The 26,848-nt window shown below is 39.4% G+C and overlaps 1 protein-coding gene across 1 annotated transcript in view; it reads right to left on the minus strand.

Moving 5' to 3' along the window:
• Ac3 (Adenylate cyclase 3) overlaps positions 1–26,848 on the minus strand; it is a 116,690-nt gene that overhangs the window by 56,401 nt on the left and 33,441 nt on the right. The window lies entirely within an intron of this gene.

Here is a 26,848-nt window from a genome sequence, read left to right on the forward strand (position 1 = left end):
TTTTTTCTTGAAATGTTCAGACCTTTCAGACACCTTCAAATCTACCGAGATTCCACATTTCTTGGCCATAAAAAGTGCGTTTTGAGTTTCATGATGACAGAGATGTTATTTACTTGTGATCCCTTCGCGGACCTTTTCCTATTCTGCGTCTTACACTGCTAAGAAAATATTTGTCATCTTTCATTGGCTCCTCATCAGAAAATATTTCAGCCCTGAATCTGAGCTGGGTACATCCTCTGTGTACATTTGTGAGGAGTTAGATTATCTTGGGAATTTTGGAACTTTGCCAATAATTAACCCTCTTAATGGGAGATTGATGCGTCCTTACGTTGAAAGGAGCAAAAGCCGTCTCTCATTCACGCTTTTAATTGAAATCACAGGGAATATCGTCGCGATATTAAGTATATTTAGTCCTATTATCCTTTTTTTCTCTTTATCGAAAAAAAACCACGGTCCCTGATTCTAAATCGTAGCTACTAGGAATGATATTTTTGTTTTTTATCGTTAAAATTAGAAGGGAGTTGTAAATAATGACGCGTCGTCCCAGTGCTGCAGCGATGTTAGCGATCGTCCCGCCCTCGAGGGTCGCAGTTGCGCGGTCAAGACATCTTCGCAGTTTGAAGCGCCTTCAATCCGGCGGAGCGACAACATGCGTACACCCGTGATCAAATAGTTGCATGTTACGCCTGTCGTAAAAAAACTTAAATATCAACGGTTCATTCCACACGAAAAGGAGCGTATTTACCTAGATTGCAACGTTGCAAACCACAGTTAATGTTTCAATTTTAATCAATATTTTTTTAAAGATATGCACACATTCTTTGAAAAAATTACAAGAATTTTACGAATACTTTTAATTGAAATCACAGGAAATATCCCCGCGATATGAAGTGTATTTAGTCCTTTTATATCCTTTTTTTATCTTTATCGAAAAAAAACCACGGTCCCTGATTCCAAGTCGCAAGTATAAGGAATGTTATTTTTGTTTTTTATGGTGAAAATTAAAAGGGAGTCATAAATAATGACGCGTTGTCCCAGTGTTGCAGCGATTTTAGCATTCGTTCTGGCCGGAAGGGTTAGGCAGGGCTGTCAAGACATCTTCGCAGTTTGACGCGCCTTCAATCCGGCGGAGCTGCAACATGCGTACACCAGTGGTCAAATAGTTGTATGTTACGCCTGCCGTAAACGAACTCAAATATGTGAAACCACCGTACATTGCCAAATTTCTTCTTCAGGGTGATTTCACGATAACAGGAATAGTTAAAATGTGAAATACCTTAAAAATAAAAGTGCACCAATTTTAACAGGATTTCATTACCTCATTTTAAAGGTATTGAACCTCCTTTTTCCAGCTTTGGCACGCTCTATTTTGATTCAGTGCAAAGTTAAAGTGATTGATAAACAAGCCATTGAATCAGGTATCAGCGCTTCCCGCGGGACTGCTGGAGGTCCACGCAAACATGGCGGCCCTGCCATATTGTGTCGGTTACGTAACAGACGCAGCGTAACCGACACTTGAAAATGTGAGATAAAAGATGATACAAAAGATGAAACTTGGCAATTCTTGAGTTATGAGGTGGAATTGATGCTGCCTTAAAAGTTTTCTAAACTTTGGAGACTTCCTTTTAGTTTAATAATATTAAATTGAGGTTTTTGCGTAGTGAGGAATTAGTGCTACACACCTAAAAATCACTGGTTTTCATAATAATTAAAGTTTTCATTGTAAAAAAAACTGAACTTATCAGTAATGGTTTTGTCGAGAAGACTTCAGCGAACAATTTGATGGCAATTTTGAAACTCCTGACTCCGTCTGGCGAGATAAACACTGCACTCAATACAACTGCAAAAATTTGTTGCCAAATGTGGCGACACCTCTTTCTAATGACTTTTCTCGCTCAATAATAAACATTTCAGTTCAAACTGGCAATTTTCTTGAACATTAGAGTCTCTTTTCAGCAAATATTGCCAAAGAGTTCATGATCAGTACTGATTTGTTACCGCAAATTGCTCTTTTGCTTCAAAATCGGGGTTGGCGACGCGTAACCGACCGGACATTTTCGGCCTTTAAAGTCTCATATTATGAAATATGATAATAATTTATCATATTTTTTAGCGTGGATAGGTTCAGGGACATCATTCCTATTGATTTATTCATTTGGTTTTCAATCGTTTTGCCCTATATCGTTCATAACCCACGGCGACACGACTATTCCTCTTATCGTGAAATCACCCTTCAGAATTCTGTATTTTTGAAGAAAGTTATGAGTATTTTTTCTTGAAATGCTCAGACTTTTTAGATCAAATTACGAGGAAAATCCCCTGGATAAATGAGGAAAAAATATTCCCAGATGTTCCTGAAAAGTCGTGATTTTTCGAAGGTAATTTGGGAACGCTTGATGACTCATACGGCGTTCTTACTTAGGTCGGCAGTAGCAGCTGCTAGCATTCTTCCGACTGATTGTTCGTGCGGTCTGATCTTTTTCCTACTAGACGCAATTGGTTGAAAAATTCCATCAGATCGTAAAGAATGTTTCTTTTTTGTGTGTAAATTTTTGGGAGACAAGAGGGAGGGGATTAAAATTTCAAGACACTGGGTTGCCTACGAGTCTGCCATATCACAACTGCAGACAGAAGATAATCTGGCGTACGGACATGTTTGTACCGCGTTGCTCTTCAAATCTACCGAGATTCCACATTTCATGGCCATAAAAAGTGCGTTTTGAGTTTCATGATGACAGAGCTGTTATTATGTACAGTAATTTCCCTCCATTTCAATTTGATTACAAAAAAAGAACAAAAAGATTCCAGATGTAGCGGGTAGCTTACTTCGAAACATATCGACTGTTACATGGATTAGGATTAAATGGGCAAAACTAAGTATTGTCGATTTAAAAAAATCGCAACTAGAAAAGCTCGTATGCTCTGTTTCCCGGGCTAAACACGCCACGCGCGTAACGCAATGAAACCTCACACTATGGGATATGACGCATGAATGATTCGAAAAAATATGACTTCACGCTATTTCAGACAGCTAGGGAGGGATAGAATAAAATTTTCGAACGTAAAAGCGTCCTCAACGTAGGGGTGAAGTAAAGGAGGAGAGCTAAAGAGAAACCTAAGCACGGTTCGATGGGAATTTGATTTGACGTGCGCCGTTTTTCATCTAGACCGACGCCGCGCCGTGTCGCTGAATCTCTATGATATTGACTGAATGCCACACTGTCTTGCTTGCGAAGACATTCTCGTCATATGCTCCAATTGACGTATTTATGCCAAACGAAACTATGTGCATTATGATGTGAGCCCTGTTATGCATATATCCTTATGGGTCTCAGAGCTCATGTCTTGATGCGTGTAGTTCCGTTCGGCAGAAATACGTCCAATTGTCGTTTCAATACCTTTCTCTTGCTACTTCTTTACTCCTACTCAAATACTATGCTATATTCTAGCTGCATTTGGCACCATGCATCCGTCACCTTATACGCTATTTCCTATTCTGCCGTGCTGAAGAAGAACACCGTATGAACCTTCAGGCGTTGCCGAATTTCCTTTGATAAAACACAAAGTTCCGGGTGAATTTAAAAATATTTTTCTTCTAATTTTTCAGATAATTTTGCTCGCAATTTCACCTGAGTTTCTTGCAAATTCCAAGGGAAAATATTCATAACTTTCCTTAAAAATACAAATTTTCTCGAAGGAAATTTGGCAACTCCTGAATGCTCATACGGCGTGTCTCCCTGCATGGCAGTATTGGCCTCTGTATCACAATATTTGTGACAAAGCCAGAGAAAATGTGCTAAAAATGGAAACTCGTATTTCCTTGTTCATCGAGAAAAACCGGTTCGGAAAATACAAAATCGATTTTCAATTTTCGATGCATCCATTTTCCAACACCCCCCCTCCCAAAAAAACCACTGTCCAACTCGCATCAATAATGATTTTATAAGCGTTTAAAATGAATTTTTCTAAAAGCAAGCATCAGGCCGCAACAGAATTAGAGGGAAACTTTGGATAAAGCTATTCTAGGGTTCTCTTCTCCAGCGGTGGAAGTATGTGGAACGACCCTTTTCTCGAAAAAATTCAAAATACAAACTTATTAAGATTAATTGATTGATTTATGATCGGGAGGTCCCTGGTTTGATTCCCAGCGAAATGACTCGAGTTTTATTGTTCTCAGACAACGGTTGGCTGGGACTTGCTTGATTTAGGGTTTGAGGGGGATGGGACATCAGGGCCGACAAGCGTGAGATTATTCCCCCTCCCTCCGGGATATTTGAAGTGAAAAAAAAAAAAAAAAAAACTTTTTGGAAATTCAACGCGTTGACTTAATCTGTAACTTGAAATTTGATACACTTGTAAACTAGAATAGAGAATTTGCAGGTGTCTGAAATTTGATGAATTTCGTATTTAAGTGGAAACTACTGAGTGAACTGAACACGAGCATGCCCTTGGTTCATGAATTGAGCAATTATTGGAGAAGACATGACAAAATTATCTAATCTGCTAAAATATGTGTGTTTAAATGGGAAATGCCGCCAGATGACGTCACTAGGCGGTACATCTTCTCACTTTCAAATCTATTTTTATACTATTTCCAATTTAGAAAAAATTATAAAAAATATTGTGAAATCAGTTCTTTAGGCACTTTCAGATGAAGCAATAAAATATTAGCATGCAAATTCTCCATTTCTGGTCTTTCTAGTTGACCCTTTTCCCTCCATGGAGCGTTTTGTCGCCCCCAAAGGTGACAAAACGATATACTTCAACTGAAGTGACATCGCTATACGGATCCTCATTGAAATACAATGAAACTTGACGCAAGTAAGATCCAACCACAATGGGAGGAAGGAAAGTTCGAGGGCGGCCGCGGGATCAGGGTTGCCAGGTTGTGCGATAAAATGCGTATAGTTTACGCGGGTTAAATGGCGAAAAGCGCTGATTTTTCAGAGCAATCTGGCAACTGTGTGGGGGATCGAGCCGAGAATTTCAACACGAACGGCTGCGATAATTAACCGAACTCGTTCGTTTCGCTATCGAGTCACCCCCGGCCCCGGGTCGCACCTCATTCCTCGCCGAAGGGATCCCATCGCCGCACAGTGGATCGAGTCAATTAGAGAGGACAGACATGAAATTTTTGACTAGAACTGTAAATTTTGATGTTTATTTCGTCACATTTTAAATTTTAAGGGAAGCTCCTGCAAGAAAATTTCACGAGAAAACCGATGGAACCACTTTTAGAACTTCAAAATATCGTAGAAACCGAGTTATAAGCTCTTAAAGTTTCCAAATTTTGTCCAACCTCTCTATCGACTCGGTCGACTGTGCGCCGCGTCTCCTGGCCCACTTTTCCGGACCGTGACACTTGACGGAGCCCCACTGTCGGGGTGTATATTGGGTTGCATCGAGCTGAGCGAAGGGGCAAATTAAAATGAAGAGGGTAGTGAGCTGGTGACGACAGCCGGTGCCGGTGCGCGACTTTCTTAGAAGTCATCACGCCGCGCCGATGTTCAAGACAGAGCCGCAGCTGTCGAACTAACCTAAAATGGAAAGTTTTTTGCCTCTTTGACGACCTTGATCGAGGCTAACAAGAAGTTTCATCACGGGCAACCATCATGGTGCGGTGGCGAGGCGTGAATGGTCGATTATCGATATTTCGACGGTGCAAGTCGGCAATCACATAACTCGGTTTGCGACGTCGCAGACTTCCTGTCATACTTTATTTTTTAAATGGAAAACTACTCAACGGCAATTCTTTAAAACTGTCATTATTTTTCTTCTCAATGCGAAGAAAATTCTGCAAAAACTTCAAGAAATAATGTCAATTTGTTCTCCTTTAAAAAAATGACGTAGAGGCGGAGATTTTCAGACACCGCAAACGAGTTATGTGATTGCCGACTTTCACCGTCGATTTACCTATTTGAAGCCATGGCAGAGAATCGATTATTAAGGTGCTCGTTGCGAACACCCTGTTTATAAATCCTTTTTTGTATGACTAAATGGCAGATCAATCGATATATCGCAAATCACGCCACGTCACTGTCGCGGTGTTGCCGGTGAATTTAATTTTATCAGTGATGTAGCTTTTCCTCGTTTGAAGTGACTCTTCAGCACTGTGGAGAATAGGACAGTACGTCGATCAATTGATAATTTCTGGATTTTAGGATTTCTTTAGAATTTCTGAGTATCACATCACGCTGTAGTGTGCTGGGTATTTCACACAAACTTTAACCCCTCCCCCTCCCCCTCCAAAAAAAAACTCGAAATAATTCTTGAAGTATATCCCAAGTGAAAATATCTCGAACGGTGTTGCCATTCAATTTTCCATTTGCGCAATATTCACTGGGAGCACACTTTTAAAGCTACTCAATAATGCTCCGTGGTCAAATATTGCATACAAATATTGGACGTGCTACAGCGTGATGTGATGCTGGGAAACTCTCAAGAAAAGCCCTGAAATGCAGAAAGTATTTATTGATCGATTAAGAATCCTATCGCCCTTTGAAATGCTGAGCGAAGACCTCTAAGCCCGGTTTTACTATCTAATGACGAAGAGGCAAAACTTTTGCTATTTTCGGGGCTTCTAAGGCTGAAAGATTAATTCCTCAATCCGAATGACATCTTCGACATTTTAAAATTTAAGAAGCACCGCATTGATTCTATGAGGCATGCATGCTGCGCGCCTCACCAAGAACTGATACTTTACAATGTTTTTAAAATGAGGGAAATGTCATTGCCAACTGTCACAAACATGTTAATTTATTGTTCCTTTAGCTAATTTGGTAGTGAATAAAAATATACTTCACAGCAGATATGCCGCTGAATATGTAACCTGAAGTGCAGTCTCTGCCACATCATTCTCATCAATTGCATTCTAATCAACGTTTTTTGTGTTCGTCAGCGCAAACCCTCTCACCAAAAACCAAGGTCTACACGCGCCGAGTCAGGCACTAAACTAACTTTAGTGTGGTTCGTGACAATACAATTTATTTCTCTCTAGATAGTTTGTGGCAAGATGAGAAGTTTTATCGGTTAGAAGGAATAAGGAGATTGTCGTGAAATTAAACCGTATACTTATTTGCCAGACTCACAAGTTTATTTTCAGTGGTTAATTTGAGTTATGCTGATTTTGGGATTTTCGTGAGCGAAAAGTTTGGAATTACTACTTCTAATTTGAGGTATGAATAGTAATTCCTCGTTTCCATTCGATTTCAGAATTTTTGAGCGATTTTATTGAGTTCTCTGCAAATTTTTGTCGGGGAAATTTTCACGAATGTGCTTTAATTTATACCCCTTTTGGCGCTCTACTCTCTTGACAAACGCAAAATTCAAGATCGGGACGAAAAGTCATGATATGTCCGGCTGCTCAAAAGCTCGCGACTCAGCATTTGTAAATCGCCATTGATGCTCCTTCTAGGCATCGAGTAGTAACTATTAATGCTCGCAGAGTATTTTGTGGTATACTTTGACAAATGAAGGCGCAATGCCTAGCGCGTTCTTATACGCAGTCTGAACAATCCAGATTTCGCGATTTGTAGAAGTAAATTTGGCATCGCCTGAAGGCTCATACGGCATTTTCCCTTAGCACGGCAGTATCCCACGCCCTTGTTGAGCCTGAACTGAAATACCATCTTGCATAGGTATCCGAGACGGTGGCGTGGCGTGAATGATCGATTAGCAATAATTTCCCATTTGAAGCTATGGTGTAGAATCGATTATTAAGGTGTTCGTTGCGAACACCGCGTTAATCGACCCTTTTCCATGGATTTAAATGACATATCAATCGATATATTGCAAAGCACGCCACACTACTGACCGAGATAAATGAAACCACGCCCTGCGAGCATGTCTGTTGCTGTAGTTACCCGCCAATTTATTGCCTGCAGTTTCCCTTATTGATGAATGGTCAAGTCTACGTTCATGTGTTCCGTAACTCGCAATTGTGAGCAATTACCCTGCACGAGAGAAAAGCGCTGAGCGGCGCGCGACAGGGATCCCGAGAAAATTGAACGGAGGGCTCAAGCCCTGAATACCCTGAACACAGAAGAAAAGACGTCAGCAAACAATTTCCTGCCTTACTGAGTCGCTTTGGGACCATTCAAGTATTATGTATTATGTAAGGCATTTTGGCCGCCTTTTTTACTCCCCTCTTTCCTTATAAGCCACTCGTAAGAGCCTTAAACCAAGGTTGGAAAATATCATGAAAATTATCCGCGAGAAATTTCATGAAATTTTTTGAAACTTTTGGGGATGCGTTTAGGAGACCAAAGAAACGCCTAAAAACAAAGATTTTCTATATTGACATTTTTCACCCCAAGCCTAAAACATTCACGCGTTGAAAATGTTTTCATTCAGTATGGAGGTTAAGTTGGGTCTAAATTCCAATATAAACTCCCTTGTGTGCCTCCCTTCATGAATATCACCTCATTAGAGTAGCATAAACGGCTGCATCAACAAGACAACCATCTGAAACGCTTTTCGGACTTCCCAAGTTTTAATTATAATAATTTTAAAATAAATACAAAATTGTTTTGTTATTTTTTCAAGCCTTTTAAAATTTCACCTTCCATCTCTGCCTCCAACCTCCTCCATTTTAAAATACTTAAAATTGGAGTGGAACCCACTCCCGCCAATTTCCAAGGAAGTAACTGAGAAAACTTGCACGGAACAAATTATTTTTGTTGACAAATAGTTTCTATTAGTAAAAAGAGACCCTTTCGTAAGATTGAATTTAACCTCATTCATCCCATGTAAGATCTGATAAGCGTTATTGAACCTTAATTTTTGAAAAAGCTAACGCAAGATAAGATAGGTACCAAAATTGCAGAACCTAAAACACAGTGGTATTGAAACAAAAACAAACAAAAAAAAAAAAAAAACAGGAAAAAACAAACCAAAAAAATTCGACAAATTGTATTCAAAAACGGTTTACAGGGGGTGAGTCCATGACGCGTGTGGACTAGAAGTCGTGGAAAATCAAAATCCTGGCTGATCTTAATTTCGCGATACCGCAAGTTTAAATTTTCATACTGAATGCAAGTTTTCTACTGATTTTGATAAGCTTTTTTTATTTCTATGTCCATTGAATCTGTGTTGATTGGTTCACGTTTTTATTTTTCGTTCGATTCATGTCGATCGAATACATTACATACCCTCTCGTTACATGCAGACTTTCTATCTTGGTCTTTTTGTTAACTGAACAATTCGCCTTCTGCTACGTCTGCAGCAATTGTTGTTACGAATATGTTGTGCGTGATGATTACAGCTCATTACATACTCGACTGTCTGAAGGCGTTTTATGTGCATGAATAGCGCAATCTGTCGAAGAACGAATGAAGTATTGATTAATCGATTCGTTAAATCTCACTTCTGTTGTTCTCCAGCAGGGTGCTCTACTTTCGCATATTAAACGCCTTCAAAGAGTCAAGTATGTAAGGGGCTGAGATCAGCACGCACAACATATTCATAACAACAATTGCTGCGGACGCAGCTGAAGGCGAATTGAAAACAACCGTATAAAACACGTTGAAAACCATTTATCTCTGTAATCAATATTGTTACCAATAGAGAGTTGTATTTTATGGTCATTTTATGGGGGATTCTGTGTAAAACTTTTCGACATAAATTAAAACATGAGATGATTGATGCTCCGCAGCCCGTGACAAGCTATACAATAATTACAAAGATTACAACTGATACAATATTTAAATTCATAATAAATAATAATACAATAATTAAAACAAATTACAAAGCGGGTTAACAAGGCTAATTGTCACGAAAATATCACCAAAACTTTTCGGCTGAAAACTTAGCCTCCCTCAGTTGGACAAACCAGAAAAAAATTGTAAAAATCTAAAAACGTAGTACTTGGCCGTACCTTTCGAGGCGAGGAAAATGTTGTCATGCAATTTTCTCTCGGAAGAGAAAAGTATTCTCTAAGGTGAGGAAAGTATTCTCTCCCCTTTCTTTTGCTTCAAGACCACTGTGGAAAGTAAGTTGGAAGAGAGGTAAGTTTAGGGCTCCTCTCTGCCGATAAAGAAGTGAAAGGGGAGAACATGATAGAGTAAATTCTGTGCTTCTACGCAGACCAATGAAGCGAAGCAGTGGCGGGAGTTGACAGAGTATCGATGATTGGTGGGTGGGAATTGGAGGGAGGCATTCCGAGGGATGACTGGGAGGAAGGTTGTGGTAAGCCAGGGTTAGCGCGGCACGAGAGCCAATTCTGGGTCGATCTTAATAGCTAATGAGGATTTTGTACATATAATGAAACGGAGAAAGAATTAAAGGAGGAGGAGGGGGGAAGCGTTGTCGAGATTCATTTATCGCAGTGGAGACAGTACATTTTAAAAACTCCCTAAACGGGGGACGCTCTTATTCTTCCTTTTGGGTCTTCCCCAAAGATGACGTCATGTGTATCAGTGGTTTGGCATCAATGTAAGCAAGGGAAGCACTGCTTCCCCTATTTTCTTTCAATAGATCGTATGAAGGTTAAAGGTAATGCTTTTCCGAGTGCTACTAATTTAAAAGATAGCGCAGAAGAGTGAACTGAGTAATTTTTTTTTAAAATACTCGAAGTTTCATTTATTTCGCCTAAACTGGTCTCCGAGTACACGGCACGAAAAAAGTGAGCTCTGGCGCTCACTTTTTCCTCTCAATGTGTAAAAAGTATTGGTGTCAAAAGGTGGACGGTACCCACAAGCGCATATTTGCAAATAAAGTGAGAAATGTTTAGTTTAATGCCGGAAAAGCAGAGTGTAAAGACTCACCCTAAAAGCGCAAATTCGCAATTAAAAGAAAAACTAAGAAGAAAAATTCATGATCTTTTTTCGCTTGATTCAGGAGTTTATGCACGAAATTCTGGGCCAGGGTCGAGGAGTGTTCTTTGTAAATTTCACACTTAAACGTCAAAAGTATTTGCCTAAATGGGGTGGATCCAAACGAAGAACGGCTAGTTCATAAATGTTAAAGAAAGCTTCACAAATCTTGCTTGGTACCTACATTTTAGGCGATTTTGAGGACTGGCATTTTTGTCATACATTCAAGTAATCAATCAATGCATTTTTCTGAAAATTGACAATGTAGGGATAAAAATCAGCGATGGTTTACTTCATCGGTACGTAAGGGGACGCTGAAATTAAGTTGAGATGTAAGAAAAGTAAGCAACCCGTCCTCTGTCAGTATTACATGCGATGAACACTGAACGAATATGATCATAACGCCTGGATGCAACTATTCGAACTCTACGGATGTCCGTGTTGCATAAGCACGGAGTTGAAGGCGTTTTGGCTCTCCGGCACGCACCGCTTCACCAGCAGCGCGGTGCAGCTGCGAGTAGTAATGCGAGGATCCGAAATGTCAGAACGCCTTCAATTCTTAGTTCATACTACGAAGATATTTCTTGAGCACGAATTTTGAACTCAGCCTTCTTCACGGAAAAAACGAGTTTAGGGTTGGGACCTACATGTTAGTGCTGGGCACTAACGGAGGGTTAGATCAAATGGGAGCCAGCAAGTCAGAGGAGGGAGAAGTGCTGGGCACTAAAACAGCTCGAAGGCAGCGGTCACTAAGGAAGAAGTAGTGTCCAAGCCCTCAAGTGACTTTGGAGCGCAGCGTAAAATATGAAACGTCTCCGCCTGGGAGCGAACTCGGGTTGCGCCGTGGGGCAGACCAGCGCCGTTAACCCACCCGGCTATCGTGATCTCCGACGGCTCGGGGGTGGAATTTACACCTTCGTTTAAGGCGGCAACTACGTCTCGCGGCATCTGATTAGCACTACTCATGTTCAGTGCCACCTGCAATGCCTTCCGGCTGTTTGAGACTGATGTACAGTGCTTAGACGCCAGCCCTCAACTCCTACTCCGCACCTAAACGGCCAGTAGTGCTCAACACTAGGTCCTTGTTTTTCCGTGTTTTTTGTGCTCAAAATAAGCTGTGTAAAACCGATGCAAATCCACTCCCTCTTCTCAGGAATATTAACCATGGAGGTTTTGAGCAAAAACTTGCTTGTTGCAAAAATATATTTGTTCCAATAGTTGTATTGATTCGCTTGAAATAAGCCGCACTAATTGATTCGTTTGCTAACTTTAATTGGGCACTGTTGCTTCTTTAGACTGCTCTACCGGGTTGAAACGTAATTGAATTTGTAGGGATTCCACGTGGATTTTAATGGCGAGAATTTGCAAGGGTCTGAAATTTGATGAATTTCCTGTTTAAGTGGAATCCTTTGAGTGAACTGAACACAAAGATACCCTTGATTCATAAATTGAGCAATTATTAGAGGAGATATGACAAAATAACCTATTCTGCTAAAATACATGTGTTTAAATGGGAAATGCCGCCAGATGACGTCACAAGGCGGCACATTTTCTCACTTTTAAATCAATTTTTCTCCAATTTCCCATGTCAGAAAAAAATTATGAAAAATATTGCGAACTCAGCTCATTAGGCACTTTCAGATGAAGCAATAAAAAAATTGCGTGCAACTTCTTCCATTGCGTGGTATAGCTTTGTTGCCATCTCTGGAACTTTATATACAGTTATTTTGCTTAACTTTTCTTTGGTTTGAAAAATTATAGTTTCCGTATCTGTTCCACGGGCTTTTTGCTGTGTTGCATTACAAAAGATTCTGACCGCTTCATTTTCAAGTCCAATGAATCGAAGTGCTTTGAATTATCTAGTCACGAATCATTATTGATTTGTTTTCATCTTCTTTTTTTAAATATTTAAGGGACCCTTCCTTGCCATGGAAGACGCAACCCTTAAACACGACGTATTGGCAAGAATGTGGTCATTTGCGAAATAAAATCATAGAAATGCGGTTCATGGAAATGGCATTTTCAACCATTGGGCCGTATCCGAACGAAAGGGACCGGAAACGAGCAATAGATTGCTTTCAATAATACCGTGTTTAAATGTTTTAAAATTCGTTTTCGTTTTGATAACCAATAATACATATCGGCGAATCTTTGGATACATAACATCAAGTTTCTATGTGATCCGACGCTCCTATGCGTATTACAAGGTCAAAAGGACGTATTTATGCTAAAAGGAACTATTTTGCACGCAAATGCACATAGCTTCTTTTAGCATATATAAGTCCAAAAGGTACGAAGCCTGAGATATAAATGAGTTTAATCCGAAACATATATTTTCTAAAGACATCCCTCTACTGGCAAACTCTTCAATTGGACGTATTTATATCAAACGGAACAATGTGCATTATGACATGAGCCCTGTTATGCACATATTCTAATGGGTATCAGGGCTCATGCCTTAATGAACATAGTTCTATATGTCAGAAATACGTCCAATTGAGGTTGACGTTAAGTGAAGGACGTCAGACGTCAGTGAAGTTGACGTGCCATAAGTCATTTATACCTAAGGTTTTTAACGTTCTGTAAGCCATCCCCAGTATTTTTTCGGTAGTAGGCTACACCCCCTGAGAGATTCGTGATCCAACCCCCCGTTACAGTCTTCACGCTAGAGGCGTTATGCGTCATGCGTTACTCTTATAATTTTATATTATAAGTATGTGTTATAATATTGAAGACACATTTTTACACGTAAGGGCTTTTGATTAATCATAAATCGTTTCTCATGGTGAATAGCTTCTTCAAACATAAATCCTATACCCACGGCATTAATACTTATTTTTAAGTTTTAGGTTGAATTTTTTAGTCCAGGCACGAAAAAATTGAGGAAGCGTTAAAATCATTAAGAAAAGCAAATTTCGCCATTTTATCTTCATGGTGAGACTTTGATGTTCCGTTTTGACGAAAATAAACGGTTGAATTCCGTCCGCAATAGTGGTCTCTTGTTACTAAACGCTTAGAGCGAGGGCAAAACTGCCAAAATTCTCACTCCAAGAGCGGATATTCATCGGAGATAAACTATTTGCAAACTTATGCCGACCGCACGGTACTTAGCCTACAAAGTGGTCTCAGGGACGCGACGCGCTGAGGGTGAAGTCCGCGCCCTAAATTGAGAATGTCTGGCTTTTCTTCTACAGCTATGACCAAACATGCGTGTACTCTGATAGTCTACTGTTGGGTTACTCCTCTTCGAAAATGACCGTGCTTTTCTCACAATATCTCGTTTTTCACTTTTTTCCATCAGAGTAATTGGACGCATTTCAGTCAAATAGAACTATGTGCATCATGATGTGATCCCTGTTATGCATATATCCTTATGGGTCTCAGGGCTCATGTCTCAATTCACATAGTTCCGTTTGATAGAAATACGTCCAATTGAGAATTCGCCGGATTCATTTTAAAACTTTATTTTAAAGATAATTCGTGATTTTGATACTTTGCAGCGCGCATTTTGGTGCATATCCGGCCTGAAAAGTTCTCAAGTTTCAGAAATAACCATCAATTTTACATGTGACCGCAGATGTAAATTTGTGTAACGTTTAGAGCAAGTAGAATCAAAAGTGCTTCAATCCTCTTACGGACAAAATTGAGATGATAAAATAACGAAGCAGTTGGTTTTTAAATCTCATGCAAATAAAAAACAAATTTGGATAAAATAAGTCGTGGAGATTAAGGACTGGGGGTATAATGACCTTAAAATCTAACAATTTTTTTTATGATAAGAGCTAAACCTGAAAAATACGGACTTCTGCAGCAGTGTTTGCTCATAATTTTAAAATTTCTTCCCCTCTCCTCTCCGAAAACTTTCGAAGTTTTTATCCTATAAAATGTCTGGATGAATCATGAATAAAATCATCCTACAGTTTTGATCAACTGCATGAGTATAAAATTACTGAACGTAGTAAGCACGCCCCTTAGATTTTCGGGTCTGACCATTTTAACTTAATTTTCTTTTTTCATTTTAGATTAAGGAAAAAATCCATCCGTTCTGGGCAAAATTACGGTCCTCTACGGCTTTCCGAAAGTTTTGATAAGTAAGTGCGTGCAGTTTTGCTCTTATATGCTTCATTAGCAGGCAGATTTGTCACCGCGAGCAAAGGTTGAAAAAGCATTCATCCGATTCCGAGTTTGTTCAACGGTGATATCATCGCTAAATGAGGAATGAAAAAAGGCATTTTTCATCCGTTGTTTCCAAGTCGTCACGATAGAAACGACTCGAATCATAGTCGGAGTTGAACAGAAATCGACAAAATGAGGCTAAATGCGGCAACAGGAGCTTGTGTCCCGCGGGTTTTCGCCCAGTAACCTCAAATGACCGGCACATAATTTGGATTAATTTGATGAAACACCCCGTGCGCTGGGTTGCCACCGCGTTCAACGATTTTTCCTCGATATCCCGGTAGACGTAGTATAAATATAGGCATTCTGACACATTTTTTTTAAACTAGAATTTCACGTACAACACGATTCACGCAATGAAAATTACTGAAATCAACTCATAATTAAAATACTAACTTTTTAAATTTTTCTTGCCCAGTTTTGGAGAAATGTTTCTACAGAGCTGAGTGTTTCCTTGGAAGTTTTAATCCACCCAGTGCGACACCAAAAAAAAAGTTTAGATTGGTTGAGAGAATTTTGAATTCCCTCGCAAAAGAAAACTACTTGAATCCAATCGCGCACTACATCGATCTTAGCAGGCTTTTCAATCGATTAGTGTTCTCTTCTCGCCCAGTTTTTATGAAAATGTCAAAAATGTGCAACAGCTGAGCAAAAGCACTGAAATTGAGGTTTCCACATTATCATATCGCTAGGACTGTTACGATAATGTTTAGTGCGCAATAGGACTCACGTAGACCTTTGTTCCCTCATATTATGCACGAGGTTTGAATACACGCGTTAGAGACATTAGATATCTTAGTTTTAAGTTAGTTTCAATAATTTTCATTATAAGAATCGTGTATTACATGAAATTTTGGCTAAGTAATACGTGTCATGCAGAATGAACTTACGCTCTTATGGAAAACACGATTATATGAGAAAATTAGCATCCGGTGAGTTTCAAAGCCACTAATTTCACCTGTTGCTGATTTGATAGAAACTATATGGAATACATTTCAACAACAAATTCGTTTCAAAAAAGATGATAAAGAAATAATTTGTGAAATGTTTTTTCCTATAAATTCCACTGATGTCCCGTTGCAGTCCCCCTCCCCCCCTAGCAAGAATGCCCCCAAGTGTGTTCCAAGTTTTTCCCTTCAAAAGTGTGTTTTTTTTGTGCGTCTACTTTGAAAAATCTGTCCCTTAACTTTTGAGAAAGATTTGCTCATTTCCGAGTCAATGCACTGAGGCAGTGAGATTTTTAACGCTGTTCGGCGCTAAGCAGAGGGATTAAGTTTGGCGTTGCATATTTGTCAGACGCTGGGCGTCTTTGTAGTAATCCAGAGGTAATGCCAACAACTTTTTTTCATACAAAGTAACGGACGTCATTACACGCGTTCATTTTTAGCGGGCCACACGATGTACGTCTGCCTCTGGTTTTATTCTGATCGTCCAACTTTCGAATATATTTTTGTTTCGTGACATGGCAATCCATACGAGAAAAATGTCATGAATGCATTTAAAACTTTAGACAAAACTCAGAAGAGTTGTTCCTTCTTGTCAGGGTTCGATGTGCTTCTTTACGATTTTCTCTGCTGCGTTTGAACTTCTCTGTGCTCCATTCAGTCAGCCCAGTCTAGCCTGAAGTTTGAGTCCCGGATTTTTCAAGATAATATGATTCTTTCTCGCAAACATAAATTCAAAGCGCTGGAAAATTATCGGTGAAACTATCAGACCACGTATCGTTTGTGGTCTTTGAGAATCTCCAGTCCCGTGTCACGAGGAATCAATATCATCCCCATAAGTTTTCCTCGCCCAGAGAGGAAAAATCGTGGAATTTTCCCAGAGCCAACGTTAAGTAGAATACCATTTAAAAAATTGAGTAAGACAAGAAGTCTGTAACGTCACAAACTAAGATGTGTGGTCTGGTAATTTCACTGTCAAAATATTTTTTAGGGGTTATTTACCACCGCTTGGCAGCAGTCGTGATGAAACATTAACAGGAGGTATAACACTTTACAACAGTGGCATGGCGTGCTTGCGATAAAATGAATAATCTGTCTTTTAAACCGAAGAAAGGAAACCTCTGGAAAAGGATCGATAAACAGAATGTTTGCAACATGCACCTTAAAAATCGATAATTGACTACAGCTTCAAAAGGGGATACATCGAAAATAGATCATTCACGCCTCGCGACTGCTTTACAATGTGAGAAACACAGCCCACGCTCCGAAGCAGGCTTATATTAAACTTTATTTTGCATCAAGGAACTTTCATTTCTGGTTCATTATAGAGAGGAGTTTTCTTCTGCAGATAATTGATTTTATGGATAAACCAAAAACACAGAAAAAATGGATTGCTAATTTATCGATCAAATTGTGAAAACATATGCCCGACACATTTCAAACATTTGCTATAATGGAAAGCCGATTTAACCACGGGGGTGGTTAAATTAACATTTTCTTATTACAAAATCTACATAGAAACAAGTCGGGACAATTTTTTTAACTGCAAAATTGTTAGATCTGCAATTTCATTTTTTCTGTGAAGGTAGTTCCTAATTAGCTAGGATTCTGTCAGCGTAAGCCCAAAAACTCATGAGCCCCAGCGTCCTACGTGATCTACGAAAGCCAGAGCTCATGATTTTTTTGAAGCCCGTCTAACTGAAACCCATTCAATTACAAAATTAAGTTCGTTGGGTTATTGCGCCGTATTTTTGTCAATTATTGATAATCAGTAAAATTTGATCAGTTACATTGAAATTGTGGGTTATATCTTCATTTTGCTGAACCTGAACTTTGGGCTTTAGGCGACGCGATGAAACGCAGCGCGTGGAGAAAGATTGTTGGATTGGGTGGCCATTTTGTTCGCACAGCCAGGGCAGGCACTATTTTCTTTTGAGTTGTTTTTAAACAAAACATTGATCAGGAGGTCGGAAAAGGAAAGATTTTTCCCCAATAATGTCATCAAACCGACTTCACCGAATCGCTGAACACTTTTAATGAACGGACAGCACACGATTCTGACGATATTGCCTTCATTCACCTATTCGCGCTCAGATGTTGTCCGTGTTGCGTATGAGATAGATTGAAGGCGCCTGACTTTCTTCGCTCTCCTAAAGAAGCAAACGGTGAGGGGCTACGACTGAAACCCCTCATTGATAGCAGATAAGTTTATGTGGTTTTAATATATGACATATTTTAATATACCGAAGTCACCCTAAGGAGGCTCCATTTTATTACATCAAATTAGATCCAAACATTTACAATGACATATCCTACCTTTCAATACTACCTGGTGATAAATTGATTTACATAGCTTCTTCGTGACGTAACACTGATAGCGTCTGTATACATAGGGTGTCCCAAAAGTACTGCCCCTTTTTTCCCAGAGGGCGAAAGAAAGCAGATATCAAAATGCGGTTTGTGTGAGGTTATAGTCCTAGTAATTACCTATAAAACAAGACCAAGTTGAGCTCTGTAGCTTAAAATTTGACCGAGATACAGCATTTTGAAAATGACGTGTCAAGGTGGCGCCTACAGGATTTTCAACATTTTTTACGAAAGAAAAAACCAAGTTTAAGAATGAAACGGTTTTATTAAGAATGAGTTTACAGATTCTTACCGAGGTAGACAAAATGTACACTTCTTCATCAGATGACTCAACTTTTCCTTCCTTCTCAAAGTATCTTCCTTCACTTTGTATGCAGCGCCGCATCCGTTCTTCCCATTTCACCAGAAAAGTTTTCTCAAAATCTTCTTTCGCCAGGGATTTGAAGAAGGTTTCAACGGCTTTTTGGATCTCGGCAAACGAATTGAAACGCTCGCACCCTGCGATTTTTAGCTATTTCCCGCACTGAAAAAGAGCTTAAGAGGCAAGCGTTTCAATTCGATTGCCGAGATCCAAAAAGCCGTTGAAACCTTCTTCAAATCCCTGGCGAAAGAAGATTTTGAGAAAACTTTTCTGGTGAAATGGGAAGAACGGATGCGGCGCTGCATACAAAGTGAAGGAAGATACTTTGAGAAGGAAGGAAAAGTTGAGTCATCTGATGAAGAAGTGTACATTTTGTCTACCTCGGTAAGAATCTGTAAACTCATTCTTAATAAAACCGTTTCATTCTTAAACTTGGTTTTTTCTTTCGTAAAAAATGTTGAAAATCCTGTAGGCGCCACCTTGACACGTCATTTTCAAAATGCTGTATCTCGGTCAAATTTTAAGCTACAGAGCTCAACTTGGTCTTGTTTTATAGGTAATTACTAGGACTATAACCTCACACAAACCGCATTTTGATATCTGCTTTCTTTCGCCCTCTGAGAAAAAAGGGGCAGTACTTTTGGGACACCCTATGTATAACCACCAATAGAGTAAAAGGAAACTTCGTTAATGGAGGCAAATTTTCAGGAAAATTATTTTTCTCAATCTGTGTGGGAAGGGGGAGGGGTAGAATTCCATAGTCTTCGATGGAGGATATTCCATATCATTTAATACAAGAGTACGCTGCAAGCGGATTTTTAAACCAAAAGAGTGGGTATGGTTGCATTTTACTACTTTATGTTTTTTAATTGTAAACTTTAATAAACCGTCACAAATTCTCTTTAATTTGACGTCGTTGATATTTTTTTTGTTACAACATCATTGCGGAGCACTCTTCCAAGCAGTACATCTATGATCAATTCCGGGTTTTTTATAATTAACACTATATTGTTGCATACTGCACAATTTTTTTAACACTTTATCGGCACTATGAATACTTTTTCCTATACACATTACATTTTTTTTCAAAAACCGATTGTACTTAGATGACTCACTTTTTTATTATTCTTATGCGCACAATGGCCATTTCGGGCAGGTCGCCCATCTTCAGGTGACTGAACTGGTATGAAAAAGTTAAACATTCGGCGTGAAGATAGACGCGCCGGCGCAGTCACCTGAAGATGGGCGGCCTGTCCGAAATGGCCATTGTGCGTAAGGAATAATAAAAAAGTAACCCAGTATCATAGATTTCTAATAAAAAATTAATTTGTAAAGAAAAAGGTTTTATAATTAAGACTCATTTCTCCGTGAAGGGTCGCACATATTCAGAAGCAGCTGAAATGCGGTATAAGTTTATTCATCATAATTATGACGTGAGATTCAGGAGTGCCTACGTTCCAAGTGCGTTCCAAAATGTAGGCTGCCAAGTCCCCCGTGTGAACTAAGCTGTCGCTGTCGCATGGCAGTTGCAATTGCAATGCTGTCGTGTTACACCAGAAGAGCAGTATGTGCAAAAAAGAAAAAAGCAATTCCAAGCAATGGCATCGATATGAATCTCAATGAGCCGTAGTTGTGATGAAAGAAACTATACAAAAATTAATAAAAGAGGAAAAAAACTAAGAAGCACGCAATTTTTTGTTTTTAACTTATTTGTACATCGACCTCCTTGAGTCAAGTACGTCCAATTTTGAGCGTTTGGTTGCGCTTACACCACGCTGCAGCACAGTAAAAGCCCAAAACATAAAAGAATAAATTTGAATGCTTTGGAAATCATTCAAATTGATACGGAACCACTATTATATTTACAAAAAACACATTATAATTTTCAGTAGTACATATTTCTTTTTCATCAGTTTAAAAGGGAATAATCAATACAGAGAGTGCAAACATTTCAAAATCATGAGTTGAAAAACGCTGACTCCGCGAGTCAGCGTTATAAGAGAGCCTAATATAGAGCCGTCATATTAGAGCCTAACACAGAGCGGAGCGGCGTGTTAGCAGCGCAGAACGCGCACAGGCGCCTACAAACCTAACTGGATACTTCACGCATTGCGCAACGCGTGAAGTATCCCGTTAGGTTTGTAGGCGCCTATGCGCGTGTCACGCTGGTTGCCTGCCGCGCCGCAGAGCTTTAAGCAACTATTCCGCGTCAGAGGCGTTGCACAGTATCCTACAAGATTAAAGGCGCACGAAATAACCAGTTACAGAGGACTTTCAATTTTGACTGCATCTGTCACTAAAAATTGTTTAATTTGGCATTGGAGCGTTTCCTAGGCTCCCGCTTTGGTTTTCATCTTATCATATCCGTACAGTGTACACATGAACATATGTTTTTATCTGCTCTTAGAGTCTGTTCTTTTTCATGACTTAATTCATGAATGAAAAGTTTTTAAGAATAAAGGTAGTAGTAGTATGCATTTATTTTTGAGGTGGTTCCTGTCATTTAAATGAGAAGAAAAAAATGTGGACATAACATGTCCACAATTTGGACAATTTTGGACATATTTATGGTTGGACATTAAATTATGTGGACTTAATAAAGACTGGACTTAACGTTTAGTGGACATAAATAGCGGTGGACATTTATTTAATGGACGAAAGGTAGGTGGACATAAAGTCCTGGAAGCAGGATTGATTCCGCATGACCAACTATTTCTATGGTTATATCTTGCTAATATAGTCTGAATCAATATCACCCTAGTAGCAAAGACTCTAAAATCTCTTAAAAAACTTTTACAAATAATTAAAATTAAAACTTTCATATAACTGTTAAAATTTACGGTGAAGGTAACCATTTTGCATTTTTTCACGTAAAATTTACGAGAGATCTCATTTAGGTACAATAATTATTAAGAAGCACTCTTAGAGTAATCCACCGGTTTTTTAAATACCTTTTCTCGTAAATTTTATTTCTAAAAAATATTGGAAGAACTCGCGTATTTTTAAGTGTTTCTCAACACTTCCTTTAAAATAAATTTTGCCTCTCGTAAATTTCATCTTAAAAATCCCAAAAAGGGTTTTCTTCTCCGTACCTAAATTTCAAGGGTTTTTTTAAAAACAAAATTAAACAGCCGTTGCTAGTAAGGCAGGTGTTCCAATTCCCAATAAGAAATAATTGAATAGTATCGATTCGAGTCACTAGCACTTTTGCGGGCTGGTGAATGAGTTTTACTCGTTGAAACGCGTGTAAAACAATCGATGTAAATCGATATACATCGTTGGATTCGATTAATTACAATAGGTTTAAATGGAGAAAAAATGGTATCGCCAACTGGCGAGGATCGCGCCGCGCCGGTGCATTTTCAATTGGCATGCGTTGCGGACCGCCCTCTACTCTGCCGCGATCGCGAAGAGAGCCGTAAGTACATTTCTGTATGAGCTATGGTTTGCACGTGCTTTTATGTGTCTCGAGGTTCACCCCAGCATGCACTTACTGCTCTCTTCGCTATCACGGCAGTACTGCCAGCCCGCGACCGTGGCGTTCTGTAATGTACCGCGACGAGAACCACGAGACAACGGAGTTATAAATACACGCACGCTTTAATTTTCCCAGCCTATAGAGTGATTCCCAAGTTCTCGCCTTCAGTCGACTAACACCTCCTATGATGGGATCAAAATATCCAGGTAATATTCAAAGGTTGTTCCAGAAGAACCGCTCCTTTTTCTCACAGGGCGAAAGGTAGCAGACATCAAAATGTGGTCTGTGTATGGTTATTAATGGTAAAATCAATTTTTTTTTAAAAAAAAAAAAAAACGCACCACTTTTAATACAGGATTTTAATGGAATTTATTATGAAAGTGGTGAGTTTTTTTAAAAATTGATTGATCATTTAAATACATTTTCACCGTTTGCTTTAAAATCCCTATTATTATGTGGTTTTATAGTCCTGGCAAATAACTGTAAAACACGACCAAATTGAGCTCCGTGACTTCAAATCCGACTGAGATACAGTATTTTTAAATTCCGGTTTGTGTACGGCTATAAATGGTAAAATCAATTTTTAAAAAGACCCACCACTTTTACCAAGGTATTTTAGTGAAATTTATAGTGAAAGTGGTGAGGTTTTTTAGAAATTGATTTTTCATTTACATTTACTTCTGTCTTTTGCTGTAAAATCCCTATCATTGTGTGGTACTAGAGTCCTGGTAATTAACTGTAAACCACGACCAAATTGAGCTCCTTGACTTAAAATTTGACTGAGGCACAGGATTTTGAAAATTGGGTGTCGGGTTGAAGTCGCAGCATTTTTTACAAGAGCAATAGGGTTAAATGATGAAATGGTTGTATTGAAAATACGTTTACAGATTTTCACCAAAGTTGACAAAATTTACTTTTCTTCATCAGCTTTTTCCCCGTTTTCTAAAGTATCTTCGCCATTACCTTGTGTGCAGCAACGCACCAGTTCTTCTCATTTCATCAGAGACGCTTTCTCAAAATCTTCTCTCGCGAGGGAGTTGAACAAAGTTCCAACTGCTTTTTTTGTCAATCATTGCCTCTCACGTTCCTTTTCAATTCAAGGAATGATTTTAAGGGTCCGTACTTTCGGGGGGCGGGGGGGGGGGGGGGCGGAGGACTACGAAAGCCAGACGATCCCATGTTGATCCATCCACGAATTCTTCAGTGTAATGGGCCATTCGGGGGGCAAGCCTTGTTGTGAAGAATTCAAGTCTCCTTCATGTCTCGCCGCTCTTCAGCAGTAAGCTCCCACAGTTTTTGCAATACTGACAATGAGTCGACATCGGTAATAATTCGTCCATCAGCTGTGTTCAAAGTTATTATCGGTCCCTAGAAACGACTTTTTAGCGGCTCTGGTGCTTGCACTAGAGCTGCTATTCCGGACGGTCCCAGCTGGGGAGTATCAATGCAGCATGTTACATTGTAGAGACCGCGCGTTGGTTGATGGGAATCGGCGCCATTTTCGGCTATGTTCCTTGTCATGACTTTATTTTATTGCATACTGTTTTATTGTTAGTCAATGCTATGTTGTGTATTGTATTTTTGGAATCATGGTGATACAGTCAACAATTCAAAACTTGTTTGTGCTTTTATCTCGTGATGGAAAAAATGTACTTTACGTTCAAAATTTGAAAATTTGAATTTTAAAGTTTTCGCGGTTAAGGAAGCTTTAACCACTGGGTTGGAGCTTCCTAGTTATATTACTTGATATCAGCTGATAGCAAACAAAGGTTACCAGGGAAACCGTAAACGTCTAACAACTATCGTGGCCATTGGGGCGATTATTGAAATGATATCGACTGTATGTCGCCGCTTACGACAGGACATAGCCCTATCTTAACTGTGTAATATATCGCAATTCGATATTGTTTTGATTTTTAAAAGGAGCAATTCATTCATACAGTTCCGATTAGTTTTGGCGAACGGGCCCTTAACAATACTTTTGGATGACCCGATTGATTCATAGGTTAGAGTAGTGGTAAGGTTTAAGCGATCTGAATCTCTAAGTTTCTCTTCTGTGCCGGGAACGAGCGAAAGTGACAAACTTACTGCGTTCAACTATGCGTATTCCTATACCGCTCATATTGCCTTAACGGTAATTGAAGGCGAACTCGATAGAATTAGACACACAAGGTGCGGGTATTAGTTTTTCCATGTATTAATAATTGCTGTTTGGGAGTAATAAATAAAATTAACTCAATAGAATGTGCTCTAATGAGTTAATATCTTGGTTTGGAGTGAGCATCTGTTATTTGAGTTGTGCGAATCATGTTCTACGTGAAATTGTACACATGAAACATGTATGCAACATGAATGCTTGAATCAGTGAGCACCTTAATAATCGATTCTTTACCATAGGTTTAAATGGCAGAACAATCGATACATCGCAAAGCACGCCACGCTACTGGCTTAATTGTTGATCCATTAAGTTGAACACTCAGACCAAGCTCAACCAGAGGAAATCAAGTCACATCAAGATCAGTAGCGTGGCGTGCTTTGCAATATATCGATTGATCTGCCATTTAAACCTATGGAAAAGGATCGATAAACGGGGTGTTCGCAACGAACACCTTAATAATCGATTCTTTACCATAGCTTTAAATGGGGAAATATCGATAATCGGTCATTCACGCCTCGCTTCTGATCAAGATCGCACTCAGAAAGAGAGGTTGAAAGTTTTATTCCTCCATGAGATGCAAGTTAAAGATAAAGTCTGCTGCTTGCCAAGAAATGAAATCTCAGTCCCACAATAAATCATTTTAATGATATGTTTGCAGAGAGCGCCGCGCGTATTAAAAAAGTTATCGATATTGTTGATACATGATTTATCACGGATATTTTCAATAATCGGAAACAGTGCTTTTGTTTCCGAGACTGTAAACGATGATTTGCTGTACGAAAATTCGTTGATGTCTAATTTCTAGTCTACTGTTTCGATTATTTAGAAATTTCAGCGGGTTTCACGCATTGTGTAGAATTCAATTGCACTCGGATCATATCGCATGAATTTTAAAACGAGCGTCTACTTCTGAGGGCCGATCATTGAAATTGGACGTATTTCTGTCAAACGGAACTGTGTGCATTATGATATGAGCCCTGTTAAGCATGTATTCTTATGAGTCTCAGAGCTCATGTCTCAATGCACATAGTTCCGTTTGATAGAAATACGTTCAATTGATACCCTGAAAAAGCGATGGTAAAAAAATACAAAGGGATATTGGAAACGGATGGTTGCATTGGACAAGGAGGCAAATATAACAGACCAATAGAGAATTTGCACGGACAAATTTTATTGCTTCATCTAAGAGTGCTTAATGAGCTAAGTTCGCAGACTTTTTCATGATTACTTTCTGGTATGGGAATTGCAGAAAAATATATTTAAATGTAAGAAAATTTACCCCCTTGTGATATCATCTGGCGGCATTTTCGATTTGAACACATGTATTTGAGCAAATTCGGTTATTTTGTCATATTTCATCCAATAATTGTTCAATTTGGACATATTTCTGCCAAACAGAACTACTCGTATGTGCATTCAGACATGAGCCCTGAGACCCATAATGATATATGCATAACAGGGCTCACGTCACAATGCACATAGCTCCGTTTGATAGAAATACGTCCATTTGGAAACTAAGGATATTTTCGTGCTCAGTTCACACAGTAGTTTCATCTCATACATAAGATTCACAAAATTTCAGACAAATGTAAATATTCCCTTTACTCCGACTCACGAGAGAGTCTAGATAATTTCCCCTATCAGTTTCCCCGTTAATTTATATCAAATACCCGCTCCCTCCAATAGGATCTCTCCATTTTCCTTTTGTCTATCCCTTCGTCCATCAATCTCAATAATCAGCCCACAGTAGGTACAGAGACAAGAGACCCTCCACTAGAGTCTTGGCAATGGTGGAAACTTTTACTTTCGGGACTTCAACATCCAACTGTTGACCTACCTCATTGGTTGATGGTAAAAAACGTGTTGGCAGTTTCGTTCTGCAAACAAACCGAAATTTGGGGAATTTGTTTGGCTCATGACGTCACCCGCAGCTCATCATCCACCATTTCGGTAGGTCAATAGTCGAAAAAAGAGTGATGATTGTTGCTCCCTTTATAATTCGTCACCTTCCAGGCAAAGTATCACAAGCGCCATGCGACGTTTAAAAATTTCCGCCGCCATTTTATTTCTTTACTGAGAAATTGTTGGTTGAATCTGTTTGGAAATTTCACTAAATTTTATCGGCAGCACAAAGAAAATTCAGTGAAATTTTCGGACAGCTTCGTTGAACAATTTGTCTGTAAAAAAATAAAATGGCGGCGGAAATTTTTAAACGTCGCATGGCGCTTGTGATACTTTGCCTGGAAGGTGACGAATTGTCCACAGGAAAGTGTTGAATCCCAGAAAGTAAAAGCTTCCACCTGTCGCCAAGAGGCCAGTGGAGAGTCTCTCGTCTCTGAGTGGGTATGATCCGAGGAATATTTTAAAAATCACCCCGTACATCAGCGCAGCGGTATGCGACACAATGAACGCTCCTCTTCGCCCAGAACGGATTCACGGTGCATGCTGCGCCGCGCCGCGTATGCAATACCGCAATCGCGACCACAAGCGTCGCGGCGCGGCGCAGCGTCGCTCTCGTGTCACACCTCACGCGCGATCCGTTTCTCATAAACG

This window comes from Bemisia tabaci, chromosome 1 (genome assembly GCF_918797505.1).
Source record: "Bemisia tabaci chromosome 1, PGI_BMITA_v3".
In the NCBI taxonomy this organism is placed as follows: domain Eukaryota; kingdom Metazoa; phylum Arthropoda; class Insecta; order Hemiptera; family Aleyrodidae; genus Bemisia; species Bemisia tabaci.